The 19707-nt window shown below is 33.7% G+C and overlaps 1 long non-coding RNA gene across 1 annotated transcript; it reads left to right on the plus strand.

Moving 5' to 3' along the window:
- The first annotated feature begins 5562 nt into the window (after positions 1 to 5562).
- LOC128202089 (uncharacterized) lies at positions 5563 to 11675 on the plus strand. Its single transcript, XR_008253603.1, has 2 exons — positions 5563 to 5898; positions 11584 to 11675. It is a non-coding gene; the product is annotated as an uncharacterized LOC128202089 (long non-coding RNA).
- The last annotated feature ends 8032 nt before the right edge of the window (positions 11676 to 19707 follow it).

The raw sequence follows: 19707 nt of genomic DNA on the forward strand, positions 1-19707 counted from the left end.
TCTGAGAACTGTTTTGGAAGTACATATACACCTAATGATATAAATATTTTGTATTGTTGTAACAACGCTGATTCATTTTATAGTATCAACGTTTAAAGTAGGTTTTTCCATTCACATTGCAGTTTGGGGGGAGTCCAGGTTTGATTAGACTGGACAGAAATGTATCTCGAACCTCTCTGTCTAGATGGTGAAGGATTGTTAGTGATGGGGACTACCAACCCCATTGTTTTTTTTTGATGGGTGAAAATGGTATGGTAACCCCGCCTGCGCTAACGGGATACGCTGGCGGAGCACCAGTGAAGGGTGATAGATGAGAATGAAAACAGGCCAGTTAGCTCATATATATATATATATATATATATATATATATATATATATATATATATATATATATATATAGCAATGGGATTCCCAATATATTAAAAACAATCCCTTTCCCCCCAAAATTATTATTATTATAACTCCGTCAGTTGTGAGCCGATTTGGAAAACTGTTTTCTTATCTGAAAGCTTATATACTTACAGATTGGTCCTATAGAGATTTAAATAAAATCAATTCAGTATTTTAGTTTTTAAATCAAAATAAAAATGGCTTTGCTACATCTGAAGTCTTTTTTTTGTGGTACACAATGGTGTACAATTTTCCATTTGTGAAACAAATGCAAATTGCTTTTCAGTTATTTTTGCACATGTTTTTAAGTTAATCTCAAATATAACGGTATTGATGGTAACTGCAGGCGATTTATTTTATTGATTTGTTTTTTTTTATACAACTTAGAATGGCAAACAAGCTGACGGCCCACCTGATGGAAAGTGGTAACCGTCGCCTGTAGACATGAGCAGTACCATGGACATAACAAAGTATACTGTTTCGCCCATGATACACCCCATGCGTTGCCACTCCTGAGGACTCAGGTGTTGTTGTGTTTGCATGGCTGTTTTTCGGTTTGAAGGGTGGGATATGGTGTGAATTTACTGGGTACGGAGGTTCTTGAGTGGCGACCGCGTACGGGCAAACGCAGTGTAGGATGACGCCCCGCTAAATGGAGTGACGACCTCAAATGCATTCCAGCGAGTCAGTAGACGCAGTTGGCTCAGAATCGTTCTTTATGGCAATCTATGGGGGAAGCTTATGTTCAGCAGTGGACGGATAATGGCTGGAATGATAATGTTGATGATATATATATATATATATATATATATATATATATATATAATATTCGATTGCCATCTTGCAACCGTATTGTAGAATATAAAAATCGCGATAAAAACAGGAGTTGATTGTAAAAGCGTGAAAATTTGAAGTTGTATGTATTTTTCGATGCTAAATCATAGTAAAATAAAATTAAAAAAAATTGTGGAAAAATTAAAAAACCATTTTTAGGGGTGGGTCACCCTTATCATTGATGGGTATATCCAAGTTATTTATACATGGGTTTATCCAAGTTTATTTCAAGATCCCTCTATTTCAGGGGAACTCTATATATATGGATATATATATATATATATATATATATATATATATATATATATATATATATATATATAGATATATATATATATCAGAGAATTGATTACATTATATACAGTAATCTACTTTGATATCAACAGTTGGTTTAACAATATATAATTATAAACGACACTTTTACTATTTATATATATATATATATATATATATATATATATATATATATATATATATATATATATATATCCAATATATAAAATTCTCCTGTCACGGTGTTTGTTACCAAACTCCTCCGAAACGGCTTTACAGATTTTCATGAAATTTTGTGTGCGTATTGGGTAGGTCTGAGAATCGGCCAACATCTATTTTTCATACCCCTCAATGATAAGGGTGACCCATCCCCAAAAATTTTTTTTTTATTTTTTAACAAATTTTACCATTTTTATTTTATTATGATTAAGCATTGGAAAATACATACAACCTGTTTTTAATCGCGATTTTTATATGCTGTAATAGGGTTGCAAGATGGCAATCGAATATAATAATTGTAGTAGGATAAATTTTCATGTATAGTTCTAGAAATAATGTATATGGTAAATCAACGTTTGCCGAGTCAGCTAGTTAATTTAGTTATGTACTTTATGTAATATTTATTAATGTGATCGCTGTGCCCTTCCAGGGTACATGTTGATTCTTTATCTTTAATAACTTAAGACCTATATTGTTACAACATGAAATAGCAATAAATGATTGAATTGAATTAAAATGTAAAATTATTTAGCACACAATAGAATAGAATAGAATAGAATAGAATAGAAATCATTTATTCAAATAAACTTACATTGAAGCACTTTTGAAAAGTCATTACATTTTTTTTTTTTTTAATCTACCGCTCGTTCGGAAATTTTGTCTCATCACAAGAAGAACGAGCAAGAAACTGTTTTTTGCGATTTTTGTTGCTCTTTTAAATAATTTTATTATTACTTTACATTTTCAAGTTTAATTGTGTGAATACAAACGCCACCAGTATATATATATATATATATATATATATATATATATATATATATATATATATATATATATATATATATATACATAACCAACTGGTTAAACAATTAATAAGAGGAAATCAGTCATAGTGATTAGAGCAGACCAGTCCCTACAAGCAGCACCCGTTCACGAGTATGATATGTAAAGAGTAAGTGTTGAGTTTCTAGCGGTATCTTCTCAGCAGATTCTGAATCCAGCAGTACAATCATATATATTCTTTATTGCACTTGTAAGTTACATATAAAATAATGTATTTATAAATGTTGTGACCAAGTGTGGACTTATCTCTGACAGAGATCTCTTCCAGTCAACCCGATACAGTTGGGAAGCATGTCGTTAGCGAGCAGCTGAAGTGCTACAACTATTAATACATAAACAAATATACAGTATAAATAAAATATTGAAATATATAATAAAATATTACATAAATACATACACTGTAAATACATATAATACCTACCTACTTATATAATAAATGTTAAAATAAATAAATATACTACTTACATTAGAAATTTCGTTTAATGATTTTAGGATTTGACGGTTCAATCATAAACAATTGATGATTTAAAAGAGCTTGTAAACAAGTCTATTTTAATAAAGATTATTTCTGTTCTGTTCTATTCTAAAAAAATCAACAAGAATAAACCACGATGGTTTCCAGGGGGAACTGTGTGGAGGTCGATCTGACAGGGTATATTGCTGGCAATGGGGTTGCTAGTTTTCATTACCAACAATCCCTTACCTCCTTGTATGTACAATTTTATTAAAATGGTTGATAATAGAATGGTAACCCCGCCTGCGCTATCGGTATACACCGGCGGGGCACCAGTGAAGGATGATAGGTGAGGATGAAAAGGCAGATCCGTTAGCCCATCGTGACAAATTCCATTAGAATTAACCACGATGGTTTCCAGGGGGAACCGTGTGGAGGTCGATCTAATAGGGTATATTGTTAGCAATGGGATTGTTAGTTCCTATTACCAACAACTTCTTCGTATGTGCAATTTACATCCAAGCAAAATAGAGGCAGAGAGTTTTCAATAAATATAATTTAGGATTTCCCCATTAGTCACTAGATGTAGAGCAAGATCGGGGAGACCCGAAACTCTTCCAAGGATAACATTTGGAAAAACCAGTACGGGAATAGATACTATGCATGCATCACTTTGAATTCGTACTACCAACATTAAGAAGAAAATAGGTTTTAGTATATTATTTATGCAACTTAGTATGCCAAACAAGATGACGGCCCACCTGATGGAAAGTGGAATGAGCAGTACCATGGACATAACAGAATATAGTGATTTGTCCATGATACCTCCCATGCGATGCCATTCCTGAGGTCTCAGGTACCCCTTTCCTCAGGTTTCTCTGTATCCTGAAAATTCACTGCCATATCCCATCCTTAAAGCCCAAGTAATATAAGTACATAAGTATAATTCTAATATATTCTTTATTGCACTTAAAAAAACAGATACAGTAATGTATGTTAGAAGGAAGCTCTACTCAACTGTGGAAGTTGAGTAGAGCGAAATGAGAAGGATTTTCCATAAAAATGGGCCTTAAAAGTTCTAGTACTTTGTACTGGACCAGGCAGGCACGTCTCGGATGTGAGGGAGGGGGCAGGATTAAAACTGGGAGTGGAGGATAGGTGAGAATATGTACATCAGGTTGATGTCGGATGGTAGACCAATTTAATTGAGCGCGAAAAGTGAAAAATCTTCAATATAATATATATTTTTTCATCATTTAGACTTTATTAATTGTAAAATATATCTTATATATAAAATTCTCGTGTCGCGATGTTTGTTACCAAACTCCTCCGAAACGGCTTTACCGATATTTATGAAATTTTGTGTGCATATTAGGTAGGTCTGAGAATCGGCCAACATCTATTTTTCATACCCCTCAATGATAAGGGTGACCCTCACCAAATTTTTTTTTTATTTTTTTAACAAATTTTTCCATTTTTATTTTATTATGATTTAGCATTAAAAATACACACAACTTTAAATTTTCATCGTTTTACGATCAACCCCTGTCTTTTAATCGCGATTTTTATATTTCTCAATTAGTGGTAAAACAACGTTTACGGGGTCAGCTAGTAAATGTATATATATATATATTTTTATGTAACTTAGAATGGCAAAAAAGCTGACGGCCCACCTGATAGAAAGTAATAACCGTCGCCTATAAACATGACAGAATACTCTGAGCACAGAATTCATGGTATCCCTCATGCGTTAACATTCCTGAGGAGTGATTTTTTATTTATTTATTTGAATCACCTGTGGGCTCATATGATGTCTCTATACCTTGTAACTTCACTGTCTAAACTTTTAATCTTTCAAACTAAGACATAGCCAGGTCAATTGTTTGTATTCTTTATGTTTGTCACCTCATAACTCCATCGGATGTAAACCGATTTGGTAAGTTATTTTCTTATCTGAAAGAATATACTTACAAATTGGTTACATAGAAATTTTATCAAAACCGATTCAGTAGTTTACTTTTTAAATCAAAATAACTGGTATTATCACAATTGAAGACGGTGTTTTGTGGGACGTATTTTAAATTATTATACTGGTCATACAAATTCTTTGCAGAACAGAATGTAGAGTGAGAGTCTATCTAAGTACCTACTGGACAATCTTTATATTACCACCTGAAACTCTGATTTGAGAGTACTGTGATCCAGTGCAAGTCATTAGTTCGAATTTGGCCGATACTAAGAATTTTTGCATCAATTAAAATTTCTGATTAACTTTCCAGCGATGTAAAGTACCAGTAACAATTTAATCTAAGGTAGTAATAGGTTCTTCCGCGGTCACGTTGGATTGTAATGTGTTCTGCGAAATGTGGGCAAGTCTAGTGGTACGTTCATTAGAACGGCAAGAAACGATAGATGCCTTAGACTATCCCATTAGTGATTATGGCTGTAAACATATTTTTTTATCAGCTCTTCAAGTTACTACATTCCGAGTTATCTAAAACAATGAGCATCTGAGATAAGACAATTTAAAGACGTTTGTTTTTAAAATTGTCCTGACTTAGAATTCTAACTTCATTTTTTCAACAGATGTTGTTGGGGTTAATTAAATTTAATTTCATAAGGTTGGTAATACAAAATCATTGTCTATTCCTCGAACGAACCAACCAGCGCTCTCGCTCGGGACAAAAATAAACTAACTGTCAATATATAGCGAATGCGCGGGAAATCTCTAACACTTGAACTTCATCTACGCACCGAGGCACAACTTGTTTTAAAGTTAAAAAAAAAAAGTAAAGTCGCGAATACTCTGTGCAGTGTAAAAGTTGTTTGTTCTGTGTATTTGGTGTGATATATCGAGAGTTTTCTATTAGAACCGCACTTATCTGGTGAGTTGTGTGTGTGTGTGTTTTTTTTTTAATTTGTCGTTGCTACTAAGAGAGTTTTCTATAAGTTTATGATTTATATATATATTCTTTATTGCACTAAAACATACAGTAACAACAATTAAGTTAATAACAATGTTAGCAAAGGTGAACTTATCTCTAAAAGAGATCTCTTCCAGTCAACCTAACACAGTGGCATAGGAAATAGTGAGTGGGCAGTAGTAGTGCTAAACAGAAATTAAAATAAATATTTACATAAATAATAAATCATTATATATATAAAATACTTGAAAGATACAATATTAAAGCATACATATGAATATAAACCTACATAAATAAGAATATATATACTATATATATACATATATATACTATAATTTATAGATTTAAAATCAATTAATTAGTATGCCTTATTAATATAATAAATGCGAAAGTTTGTAAAGATGGCTTGATGGTTGTTGCTCTTTCAAGCAAAAACTACTGTATGGATTTGATTGACATTTGGCACACGGGTGGGTCGTATCCTAACTTAGCTTCATAATATACTTTATGTACTAATTGAAATTTGTTTTGAAGATTGAAAGAATGAAATTGTTTTCAGTCTTTCTCCCCAAGTAAATGACTTTAGCCTACTCTGTTTTTGGGCGAATAAATAAAAAAAAAAAAAGTATACAGATAGGATTTTTAAAAAAGTGTAGAGTAATGAAACATTTTTTTTTTTATTTATAAAAAACAGAATGTCATAAATTCTTTATAAGTATAATGTAATTTGTAAATGTTATTAAAATAGAAATTTGAACTTCGGATATTTGCGTTTATTTAGGCAGTCATTACCATCAAATCAGCTAACTGTCCACTGCTGAACATAGGCGTCCCCTTATTAGTAGATTTTGCCAACAGTTGCCACGCTTAGCAGGCGGTTTGGCAACCGCAGTTAGGCTTTGGTGATGTTTTAAAACGGACGCTGCTGCCCATCCCTCGCCCTCTCTTAGTCGCCTTTTACGACATTAATGGGAAAGGAATGGGGGTTGGCTAATTATGTGTTATAGGTAAATGATCGTTTCCGTCGCATTAGTTTTTATTAAAAAAAATTTTTTTTTATTTATTTGTGGTATTTTTTTAATGGATGATAATGGAATGGTAACCCCGTCTGTGCTATCGGTATACACTGGCGGGACACCAGTGAGGAATAATAGCTGAGGATGAAGCAGGTAAGTTGGCCTATCGTGAGGAATTCAACAATGAACCAATCACGATGGTTTTCAGGGGGAACCGCGAGGAGGTCGACCTGATAGGGTGTATTGCTAGTAATAGGATTATTCATTCCCATTATTAACAATCCATTTCCCCTCTTATTTGTAATGTACAATATACATATAGAAGCATAGATTCTACTGTAAAGCAGTTGTGTTTGCATGGCTGTGTGTTTCGGTTTGAAGGGTGCGATATGGCAGTGAATTTACAGGGTACAGAGGAATAACACCTGAGTCCTCAGGAATGGCAATGCGTGGAGGGTATCATGGGCGAAACAGTATACTCTGTTATGTCCATGGTACTGCTCATGTCTATAGGCGACGGTTACCACTTTCCATCAGGTGGTCCGTCAGCTTGTTTGCCATTCTAAGTTGTATAAAAAAAAATCATGGCAAAAACATGAATGGGATAAAAGTATTTACGTAGACTTTGTACAGTTTCTCTCTGGTAAATAAATGCGAGTAGAGTATCACTTTTCTGATACAGACTCCGAAGGCAACGCGTCGGCATTCCAAGATGTGATAACCCCTAGGTCAAAGATTTAGGGACATACGTTAACTAACAGTCTATTTTGACGGAACTTAACAATATTTCGTAACTTTAGCTCACTGTAGTGTGGCAATATTGCAATTATTTGTCAATATAAACAAAAAAAAAAAACAAAACAATCTGGTACTAAGTACAAGGTAGGGATGGACGACCGGTCGATTGTGACTATCAGTCCAGTGGATGGTGGCAACGCGAACAATATAATATATTGCTAATGCAGCGGAAGATGCTCGGACGCAACGCTCGCACTAATATAAACAAGTAGTTGCTGAGAATCAGTTCCAGTTTTATGTTTTCCCTCTTAATAAAATAACAAATACTATAATATTACATAGTTGTGTACTTATGTTTTTTCGTTTGTGATTTCAAAAGTATGTAATTGGTAGATCGCACAGGGTCTCCTCAGTAAACAGTAGATCTTGGGTCTAGTTAAGTCGGCCACCCCAAGTAATTTTTCACCATATATTTTATGGTTTATATACATACTCTATAGACACTTTCTTATTTTGGTTTTTCAAGGTTGACTCCAAGAATTGATGAATGAATACACTTTATTTGCATTATACAATATAGGAAATAAGCAAGACAATTAATAAATGTAACGATACAATTGTATAAGTACAGTGAGGCGGTCTTATTGCTGATAGCAATCTTTACAAGACAAACTTAGGGCAATGGACTAATTGTTGTACAAGTAGGTATGATAGTACTGTATAATTAGGCAAGTTAATAGCGTAAAACATCAAGGAAAATAATTATAAGTGTTAAATAAAAAAAATAAAAAAAAAAATTAATATTATTTTAAGGGCTTTTACCTTCTTCAGGTATATCAGTCCTATCGTACCCTGAACTGATTTCTCAAACAAAACTTTATCTACTTTCCCTAGACGCGGAAAGAGAAGAATTAATGGGCATCAATAATTTACAGAGATGTTAAAAAATGTCTGGTTTAAGTTCAGCTAACATAGATTGAATAAGGCTAGCGTTAAATTTATTCAAGTTAAAGTGGCGCATGAGTTCTTCTCTTTCCTTCGTGTTAATACGACACTCTAATAGAAAGACATTATTAATTTTTGAAGTCGTTTGAAAATTACACTAGAACACGTAAAATATGGTTTAAAACTTTCTCTTCTTCTATTAATGGTGATATATTGCGCAAAACCTAGGTGTAATCATAGTCTAGATTCCAATATGCAGGTCAGTTAAGTAAGTTATATGTACTCGTAATTATTGGAAATAACTACCTATGTAATTAAAATGAGTAGCTTAACTATAAACGTGCTTATAAATCGGCTATCAGAGGGAGACTTTGTAGAAAAGTCGATTGCTTGGGTACCTCTGTCCCATTCGTGTTTCTACCGTGAAGCAGTTGTTTGCATTGCTGTGTTTCGGTTTGAAGGGTGGGATATGGCGTGAATTTACTGAGTCCTCAGGAATGGCAACACATGGGGGGTATCGTGGGTGAAACATTATACTCTGTTATGTGCATGGTACTGCTCATGTCTATAGGCGACGGTTACCACTTTCCATCAGGTAGGCTATCAGTACGTTTGCTATTTTAAGTCGCATAAAAAAACCTTCCATATCGGCTTCCAATCACCGATTACCATTTCGTTCACGCACGTTTTGCTCACCATATAAATTGTTCTTAAATATCTCTAATGTATATACACCGTCTAAATTCAATTTTATTATATTACAAATAAGATAAGAAATTCAATAAAGGTCATTTTATCTTAAACGCTTATGTCTGATGAACTCTAGGTGTGTGACCGATTAACATCGGTCAATTTTGAGAGTCCATTTTGGACCTTCTTGCAAAGAAAATAAAGGTGTATTTCCTATTATTTCCATTACAATATGTCATCATTTCACCCGTTAACTGTCCCACTGCTGGACATAAGCCTTCCCCATAAAGGGGAGTTTTGCCAATAGTTTAAAACATTATAAATAATACCAGTGCCTAGTATGTATATATATATATGAATTATATATGTATATTTCTAAAAACGCACCCATATTTATTTAAAAAATAAACTGTAACGTAATTGATAACTATCGTAGGAGGGGGGAAAGGGATTGTTAGTAATGGAGACTGAGAATCCCATTGCTATATTTTACCAGAGGGAGACTTTGTACAAAAGTCGATTGCTTGGGTACCTCTGTCCCATTCGTGTTTCAACCGTGAAGCAGTTGTGTTTGCATAACTGTGTTTCGGTTTGAAGGGTGAGATATGGCCTGAATTTACTGGGTACAGAGGAATAACACCTGAGTCCTCAGGAATGGCAACGCATGGAGGGTATCATGGGCGAAACAGTATACTCTATTATGTCCATGGTACTGCTCATGTCTATAGGCGACGGTTACCACTTTCCATCAGGTGGGCCGTCAGCTTGTTTGCCATTCTAAGTTGTATAAAAAAAAAAAAAAAAAAAAAAAAAAAAAAAAAAAAAAAAAAAAAAAAAAAAAAAAAAACCACCATCCGTTGCCGTTTCGGAGAACTCAGGTGTTATTCCTCTGTACCATGTAAATTCACTGCCATATCCCATCGTTCAAACCGAAACACAGCCATGCAAACATAACTGCTTCACAGTAGAAACATGAATGGGACAGAGGTGCCTAAACAAACGACTTTTGTACAAAGTCACCCTCTGGTAAAATGTCTGTTATGTCCATGGTACTGCTCGTATCTATAGGCGACGCTTACCACTTTCCATCAGGTAAACCATCAGCTTGTTTGCCATTCTAAGTTGCATATAAAAATGTTACCGACCTAGGTATCTATATTTTATTACGTTATATTACACACACATTGTTACGTGTGTGTGTGTGTGTGTGTGTGTGTGTGTGTGTGTGTGTGTGTGTGTGTGTGTGTGTGTGAATGTGTGTGTGTGTGTGCGTGCGAACATGTGTGTGTATGTGTGTATGTGTGTGTGTGTGTGTGTACATAAATATATTATTTATTTACAGTGGAAGCTTTTATTGTACATCCAGAGGTCAATATCGTACGATAAACTCGCGTAGTGTAATCAAAACAGTGTTTTAATATACGTATAATGTATATATATGATTAATTTCGCGGTCCATTTATTATAATTATTTCTACTAATAACTACTATTTTCTACTGAACCCAACCCGGCTTATATATAAGAATTTTCGACAATTGTATACAGCCTATATTTGAATCATTTAAAGGGGTGAAAATAATTCTTTCATACAGAGGGGGAAAGGGATTGTTTGTAATGGAGACTGAGAATCCCATTGCTAGCAATATACCCAACCAGGCCGACCTCCTCGCGGTTCCCCCTAGAAACTATCATGGTTAATTCCTGATGAATTCATCATGATGGGCTAACTGGCCTGTTTTCATTCTCATCTATCACCCTTCACTGGTGCTCCGCCAGCTTATCCCGTTAGCGCAGGCGGGGTTACCATACCATTTTCACTCATAAAAAAATAGCAAAGGGGAGGGGGGAAAAGAGATTGTTAGTAATGGGGGCAAATAAACACCATTACTAGCAATATACCCTGTCAGGTCGACCTCCACGTGGTTCCCCTTGGACACCATCGTGGCAAATTTTAGTTGAATTCGTCAGGATGGACTAACTGACCTGCTTTCATCCCTTCAGTCATTTATCACTGGTGCCCTGCCAGTGTATCCCGATAGCGCGGGCGGGGTTACCATTCCATTATCGTCCATAAAAAAAATAACAATGGGGACTAACATCTCCCCATTACTAACAATCTCTTCCCGCCATATTTTAAAAGTACATGCTTAGACCTTAAGGTCCCTTACGATACCTACGGGTCAAGAATAGGTGGTCCGTTCTATGCCCGGACCACATTTTTACTATTTAGATATATCTATGTAAATTTTGTTACAGAAAATGGACAACTTGGACATTGAAAAGGTGAATTGCAAATTGAACCTCTCAAAATGCGCAGACGCAGATAAATTTTGTATCCAGCGGCCACTCGATATCAAAGAGTAAGTGCAGTGCCATTTTTTTTTATACAACTTAGAATGGCAAACATGCTGACGGCCCACCTGCTGGATAGTGGTAACCGTCGCCTATAGACATGAGCAGTACCGTGGACATAACAGAGTATACTGTTTCGCCGATGATACCCCCCATGCGTTGCCATTCCTGAGGACTCAGGTGTTATTGCAGTACTTACTTTAGAAGAATGGGGGGAGGGGGAGAGTTTTATTTATTTATTTATTTATTATAATGCATTCACATACATAATATAGAGTCATTACAATGTTCTAATACAGAGTAAGTATATGAAACCCTGTTTTTTATTAATGGGTGATAATGGAATGGTAACCCCACCCGCGCTATCGGTATACACCGGCGGGGCACCAGTGAAAGATGATAGGTGAGGATGAAGCAGGTCAGTTAGCCCATCGTGATGAATTCAACGAGAATTGTTCACGATGTTTTCCAGGGGGAACCACGTGGAGATCGACCTAATGGGGTACAATGTTAACAATGGGGCTGTCAACTCTCATTGCTAACAATCCCTTTCCCCCCCCATGAAACCCTGTTTGGGTGTAGCGAAATTATGTTGATAGCTAGCTAATATACATGCGTCAATTCAGATGTTAGTATTATATTTATTTATTTCACATTATAATTGTTAGTTTTTAAATAAATTAGTCATACAATAATTTCGATTTATATTAAATAAAGAAATAACATATTAAAATCTTATATATAAAATTCTCGTGTCGCGGTGTTTGTTACCAAACTCCTCCGAAACGGCTTTACTGATTTTCATAAAATTTTGTGTGCATATTGGGTAGGTCTGAGAATCGGCCAACATCTATTTTTCATACCCCTCAATGATAAAGGTGACCCACAACCAAAAATTTTTTTTATTTTTGGTGACAATTTTTTTTATTTTTATTTTATTATGATTTAGCATTAAAAAATACATACAAATTCAAATTTTTACGCTTTTACAATCAACCCCTGTTTTTTAATCACGATTTTTATATGCCGCAATAGGCTTGCAAGATGGCGATCGAATATAATAATTGTAGTACGAAATATTTTCATGTATAGTTCTCGAAATAATGTATATGGTAAAACAACGTTTGCCGAATAAGCTAGTATGTATATAAAAATAAATTTAAATGATTTTTAAGAGGAAAATGGAATGGTATTTATAAAAAAAAAAATGTATTTAAATATGTGTATCAGTTATGGGCCACGTTATGCGACATGACGATTTTTAAAGAGCATACTAGAAGGAAGAATAGAAGGTAAAAGAGGAAGAGGGAAACCCAGGAATAACTGAATGAGATAGACGAAGGAAAGACTAGGTGTCACCAGGTGTTATAAAGCGTTCTTTTTGTAATTCAAACAATTTGTCAATTTTTCGTTATTTTCTGTTAAAACTGGTTATACGTTTTAACGTTAGCAATCGCTATTTTTTTTATACAACTTAGAATGGCAAACAAACTGACGGCCCACCTGATGGAAAGTGGTAACCGTCGCCTATAGACATGAGCAGTACCGTGGACATAACAGAGTATACTGTTTCGCCGATGATACCCCCCATGCGTTGCCATTTCTGAGGACTCAGGTGTTATTCCTCTGTACCCAGTAAATTCACGCTATATCCCACCTTTCAAACCGAAACACAGCCATGCAAACACAACTGCTTCACGGTTAAAACACGAATGGGACAGAGGTACCAACTACTAAAGAGGTACTAATCAAAGAAGGAAGTCCTTTTTGTAAGTCCTCTAGTAACAAAACTTTGAGAACCGCAAGTTCTAACTAAAGAAGGGAATCCTTATTGGAAGTCCTTTGAAAAGAGTAATATGACTTTGAGAACCATAGGCCCTAACCAAAGAAGGGGATTATTATTGGAAGTTCTTTAAAAAGGGAACGTAACTTTAAGAACCACAGGTCCTAACCAAAGAAGGGAATCCTTATTGGAAGTCCTTTGAAAAGAGTAATATAACTTTGAGAACCATTGACTGTAACCAAAGGGGGAATGCTGATGTGTGTGTGTGTGTGTGTGTGTGTGTGTGTGTGTGTGTGTGTGTGTGTGTGTGTGTGTGTGTGTGTGTGTGTGTGTGTGTGTGTGTGTTGTTGTTCTGTTTGTAATATTTTTCGCCATTGTGTGTTTGATAACACTAGCGATCTAGCCCGGTTTCGCACGAAGATATAGAACTTTTGAAAATAATACATATATCTATGTTACTCTCTGATAACATAGCTTTATGTAGATGATAAAAAATACTAGGGGGAGAAGGGATTGTTAGTAATGGGGATTGTTCACCGTCAGGTCGACCTCCTCATGGTTCCTCCTGGAAACCATCGTGATTGACTTATTGTTATATACACAATGGGCTAACTAATCTTTTTTTTTTATACAACTTAGAATGGCAAACAAGCTGACGGCCCACCTGATGGAAAATGGTAACCGTCGCCTATAGACATGAGCAGTACCGTGGACATAACAGAGTATACTGTTTCGCCCATGATACCCCCCATGCGTTGTCATATCTGAGGATTCAGGATGACCTGCTTCATCCTCACCTATCATCCATTAAGAAAAACAATATTAACTCACTACTTCCTAAGCCACTATGTTAGGTTGACTGGAAGAGATCTCTTTCAATGATAAGTTCGCCTTTGCTTACTTTGTTACTAATTTGTTATTATTATAGGAAATATGTATATGATATTACAATATCTGATATCTATATATATTGAATTCTTCCATACATTGATGACTACCCACAGCAATATCGCCCATACCAGTCTATATTTACATATCTATATTTATTACGAGCAGCTTCTTCTTTTTGATATTATATATTGGATAAAAGATTGTTACGATATTAATTAACTAATTATTATAGGAATTATATATATATATATATATATATATATATATATATATATATATATATATATATATATGTGCCGAGTCGTATATACGTGTCGTATATACGTGCGTAAGGATGATCATTCAGGTGCTATTCTCATAAAAAACGAAGATAATTTGGTACGACTGTAGTATGTGCCTACTGCTCGACAAATAAGTCCAAATAAGTCTGAATTAGTTTCATTATAATATTTTTTTTAACATATTTTATTACTATTATTTTAAATTAAATATTCAAAGGTAAAACATTAGGGAATTTTTTTATCTGATATCTATATATTGAATTCTTCCATACATTGATAACCACCCACTGCGATATCGCCCATATTAGTCTGATATCTATATTCATTACGAGCGGGTACTTCTTTTTGATATTACATATTGGATAACAGATTGTTCATATATCTAATTATTATAGGAAATATGTAGAGATGTGTAATATCTGATATCTATATATTGGATTCTTCCGTACATTGATGACCACCCACTGCGATATCGCCCATATTAGTCTGATATCTATATTCATTACGAGCGGGTTCTTCTTTTTGATATTACATATTGGATAACAGATTGTTCATATATCTAATTATTATAGGAAATATGTAGAGATGTATAATATCTGATATCTATATATTGGATATATGACCACCCACTGCGATATCGCCCATATTAGTCTGATATCTATATTCATTACGAGCGGGTTCTTCTTTTTGATATTACATATTGGATAACAGATTGTTCATATATAATTATTATAGGAAATATGTAGAGATGTGTAATATCTGATATCTATATATTGGATTCTTCCGTACATTGATGACCACCCACTGCGATATCGCCCATATTAGTCTGATATCTATATTCATTACGAGCGGGTTCTTCTTTTTGATATTACATATTGGATAACAGATTGTTCATATATCTAATTATTATAGGAAATATGTAGAGATGTGTAATATCTGATATCTATATATTGGATTCTTCCGTACATTGATGACCACCCACTGCGATATCGCCCATATTAGTCTGATATCTATATTCATTACGAGCGGGTACTTCTTTTTGATATTACATATTGGATAACAGATTGTTCATATATCTAATTATTATAGGAAATATGTAGAGATGTGTAATATCTGATATCTATATATTGGATTCTTCCGTACATTGATGACCACCCACTGCGATATCGCCCATATTAGTCTGATATCTATATTCATTACGAGCGGGTTCTTCTTTTTGATATTACATATTGGATAACAGATTGTTCATATATCTAATTATTATAGGAAATATGTAGAGATGTGTAATATCTGATATCTATATATTGGATTCTTCCGTACATTGATGACCACCCACTGCGATATCGCCCATATTAGTCTGATATCTATATTCATTACGAGCGGGTTCTTCTTTTTGATATTACATATTGGATAACAGATTGTTCATATATCTAATTATTATAGGAAATATGTAGAGATGTGTAATATCTGATATCTATATATTGGATTCTTCCGTACATTGATGACCACCCACTGCGATATCGCCCATATTAGTCTGATATCTATATTCATTACGAGCGGGTTCTTCTTTTTGATATTACATATTGGATAACAGATTGTTCATATATCTAATTATTATAGGAAATATGTAGAGATGTGTAATATCTGATATCTATATATTGGATTCTTCCGTACATTGATGACCACCCACTGCGATATCGCCCATATTAGTCTGATATCTATATTCATTACGAGCGGGTTCTTCTTTTTGATATTACATATTGGATAACAGATTGTTCATATATCTAATTATTATAGGAAATATGTAGAGATGTGTAATATCTGATATCTATATATTGGATTCTTCCGTACATTGATGACCACCCACTGCGATATCGCCCATATTAGTCTGATATCTATATTCATTACGAGCGGGTTCTTCGTTTTGATATTACATATTGGATAACAGATTGTTCATATATCTAATTATTATAGGAAATATGTAGAGATGTGTAATATCTGATATCTATATATTGGATTCTTCCGTACATTGATGACCACCCACTGCGATATCGCCCATATTAGTCTGATATCTATATTCATTACGAGCGGGTACTTCTTTTTGATATTACATATTGGATAACAGATTGTTCATATATCTAATTATTATAGGAAATATGTAGAGATGTGTAATATCTGATATCTATATATTGGATTCTTCCGTACATTGATGACCACCCACTGCGATATCGCCCATATTAGTCTGATATCTATATTCATTACGAGCGGGTTCTTCTTTTTGATATTACATATTGGATAACAGATTGTTCATATATCTAATTATTATAGGAAATATGTAGAGATGTGTAATATCTGATATCTATATATTGGATTCTTCCGTACATTGATGACCACCCACTGCGATATCGCCCATATTAGTCTGATATCTATATTCATTACGAGCGGGTTCTTCTTTTTGATATTACATATTGGATAACAGATTGTTCATATATCTAATTATTATAGGAAATATGTAGAGATGTGTAATATCTGATATCTATATATTGGATTCTTCCGTACATTGATGACCACCCACTGCGATATCGCCCATATTAGTCTGATATCTATATTCATTACGAGCGGGTTCTTCTTTTTGATATTACATGTTGGATAACAGATTGTTCATATATCTAATTATTATAGGAAATATGTAGAGATGTGTAATATCTGATATCTATATATTGGATTCTTCCGTACATTGATGACCACCCACTGCGATATCGCCCATATTAGTCTGATATCTATATTCATTACGAGCGGGTTCTTCTTTTTGATATTACATGTTGGATAACAGATTGTTCATATATCTAATTATTATAGGAAATATGTAGAGATGTGTAATATCTGATATCTATATATTGGATTCTTCCGTACATTGATGACCACCCACTGCGATATCGCCCATATTAGTCTGATATCTATATTCATTACGAGCGGGTTCTTCTTTTTGATATTACATATTGGATAACAGATTGTTCATATATCTAATTATTATAGGAAATATGTAGAGATGTGTAATATCTGATATCTATATATTGGATTCTTCCGTACATTGATGACCACCCACTGCGATATCGCCCATATTAGTCTGATATCTATATTCATTACGAGCGGGTTCTTCTTTTTGATATTACATATTGGATAACAGATTGTTCATATATCTAATTATTATAGGAAATATGTAGAGATGTGTAATATCTGATATCTATATATTGGATTCTTCCGTACATTGATGACCACCCATTGCGATATCGCCCATATTAGTCTGATATCTATATTCATTACGAGCGGGTTCTTCTTTTCAATATTACATATTGAATAACAGATTGTTACGATATCTTATTATTATAGGAAATATGTATAGATGTGTAATATCTGATATCTATATATTGGATTCTTCTGTATATTGATGACTATCCATTGCGATATCGCCTATACCAGTCGGATATCTATATTCATTACGAGCGGGTTCTTCTTTTCGATATTACATATTGGATAACAGATTGTTCATATATCTAATTATTATAGGAAATATGTAGAGATGTGTAATATCTGATATCTATATATTGGATTCTTCTGTATATTGATGACTATCCACTGCGATATCGCCTATACCAGTCTGATATCTATATTCATTACGAGCGGGTTCTTCTTTTCAATATTACATATTGAATAACAGATTATTACGATATCGAATTATTATAGGAAATATGTATACCTGTGTAATATCTGATATTTATATATTGGATTTTTCCATATATTGATGACCACCTATTGCGATATCGCCCATACCAGTCGGATACATATATTTATTACAAACAGATTCTTTTTTTCGATATTATATATTAAATATCGAAAAAATAACTGTTATTGGCCCAATATATGTTTAGATATTGTAACTACAATATATAGATACTGGTTATTACCCATCTTTACAATACGGCCAGCCTTGTATTGTTAAATAAGTATACGAGACATACAATTCTAAGCAATTTTTAATTGATTTCAAAAGAAGATTGATTGTGTTTTTTATATTTATTACTGCACTAGCGGCCCGTCCCGGCTTCGCACGGGTGGACATTTTTACAACATTTTAAAAAGTGATTATTGTGACATAACGATAATAGTTGGACATATAGTATCGCCAAGTTTTTTGTAGTTATTCATATTTTCTTCAATATTGTAGAACATACTTTTGTTCTATCACCAATAGTTTCCGCAGCGCACGCGACCAAAGATATTTTATAGCATTTTTTTTACACCTTGAGTTACGTTACTAAAGTTTTAGTAAGGATCCCTAATCTTTCCTAGCAATAAATATAGCCTATGTTACTCAGGGTGAATGTAGATTTCTAATGGTGAAAGAATTGTTGAAATCGGCAAAGTAGTTTTTGAGTTTATTCATTACAAACATACATGCACACAAAAATACAAATCTTTCCCTTTTATAATATTAGTGTAGATGTAGATAACTCCGTCAGTTCTAAACTATTTTGGGACTTTTCATTTCTTTTAGAATGGTCTCTAATAGAAATTTGATCAAGATCGATTAATAGTTTACTTTTTATATCAGAAAAAATAATTTTGTTGATATATATGCAGTTATATTTTAATGGATGATAATGGAATGATGACCCCGCCTGTGCTATCGGTATACACTAGCGGGGCACCAGTGAGAGATGATTGGTGAAGATGAATAGGCAGGTCAGTTAGCCCATCGTGACGAATTCATCGATAAATTAGTTACGATGGTTTCCAGGGGGAACCGCGTGGAGGTCGACCTGGTATATATATATATATATATATATATATATATATATATATATATATATATATATATATATATATATATATATATATATATATATATATATATATATATATATATATATATATATATAAAACACACACATACAAAAAATATATATATATATATATATATATATATATTTGTGTGTGTATTTTTTGTATTTAAACATATATTTGCACACATATACACACGCACATATATATATAAACACTTTGAGAAACTTA

Source organism: Galleria mellonella, unplaced genomic scaffold (assembly GCF_026898425.1).
Source record: "Galleria mellonella isolate WM207_F2 unplaced genomic scaffold, CSIRO_AGI_GalMel_v1 utg746, whole genome shotgun sequence".
Taxonomy (NCBI): Eukaryota; Metazoa; Arthropoda; class Insecta; order Lepidoptera; family Pyralidae; genus Galleria; species Galleria mellonella.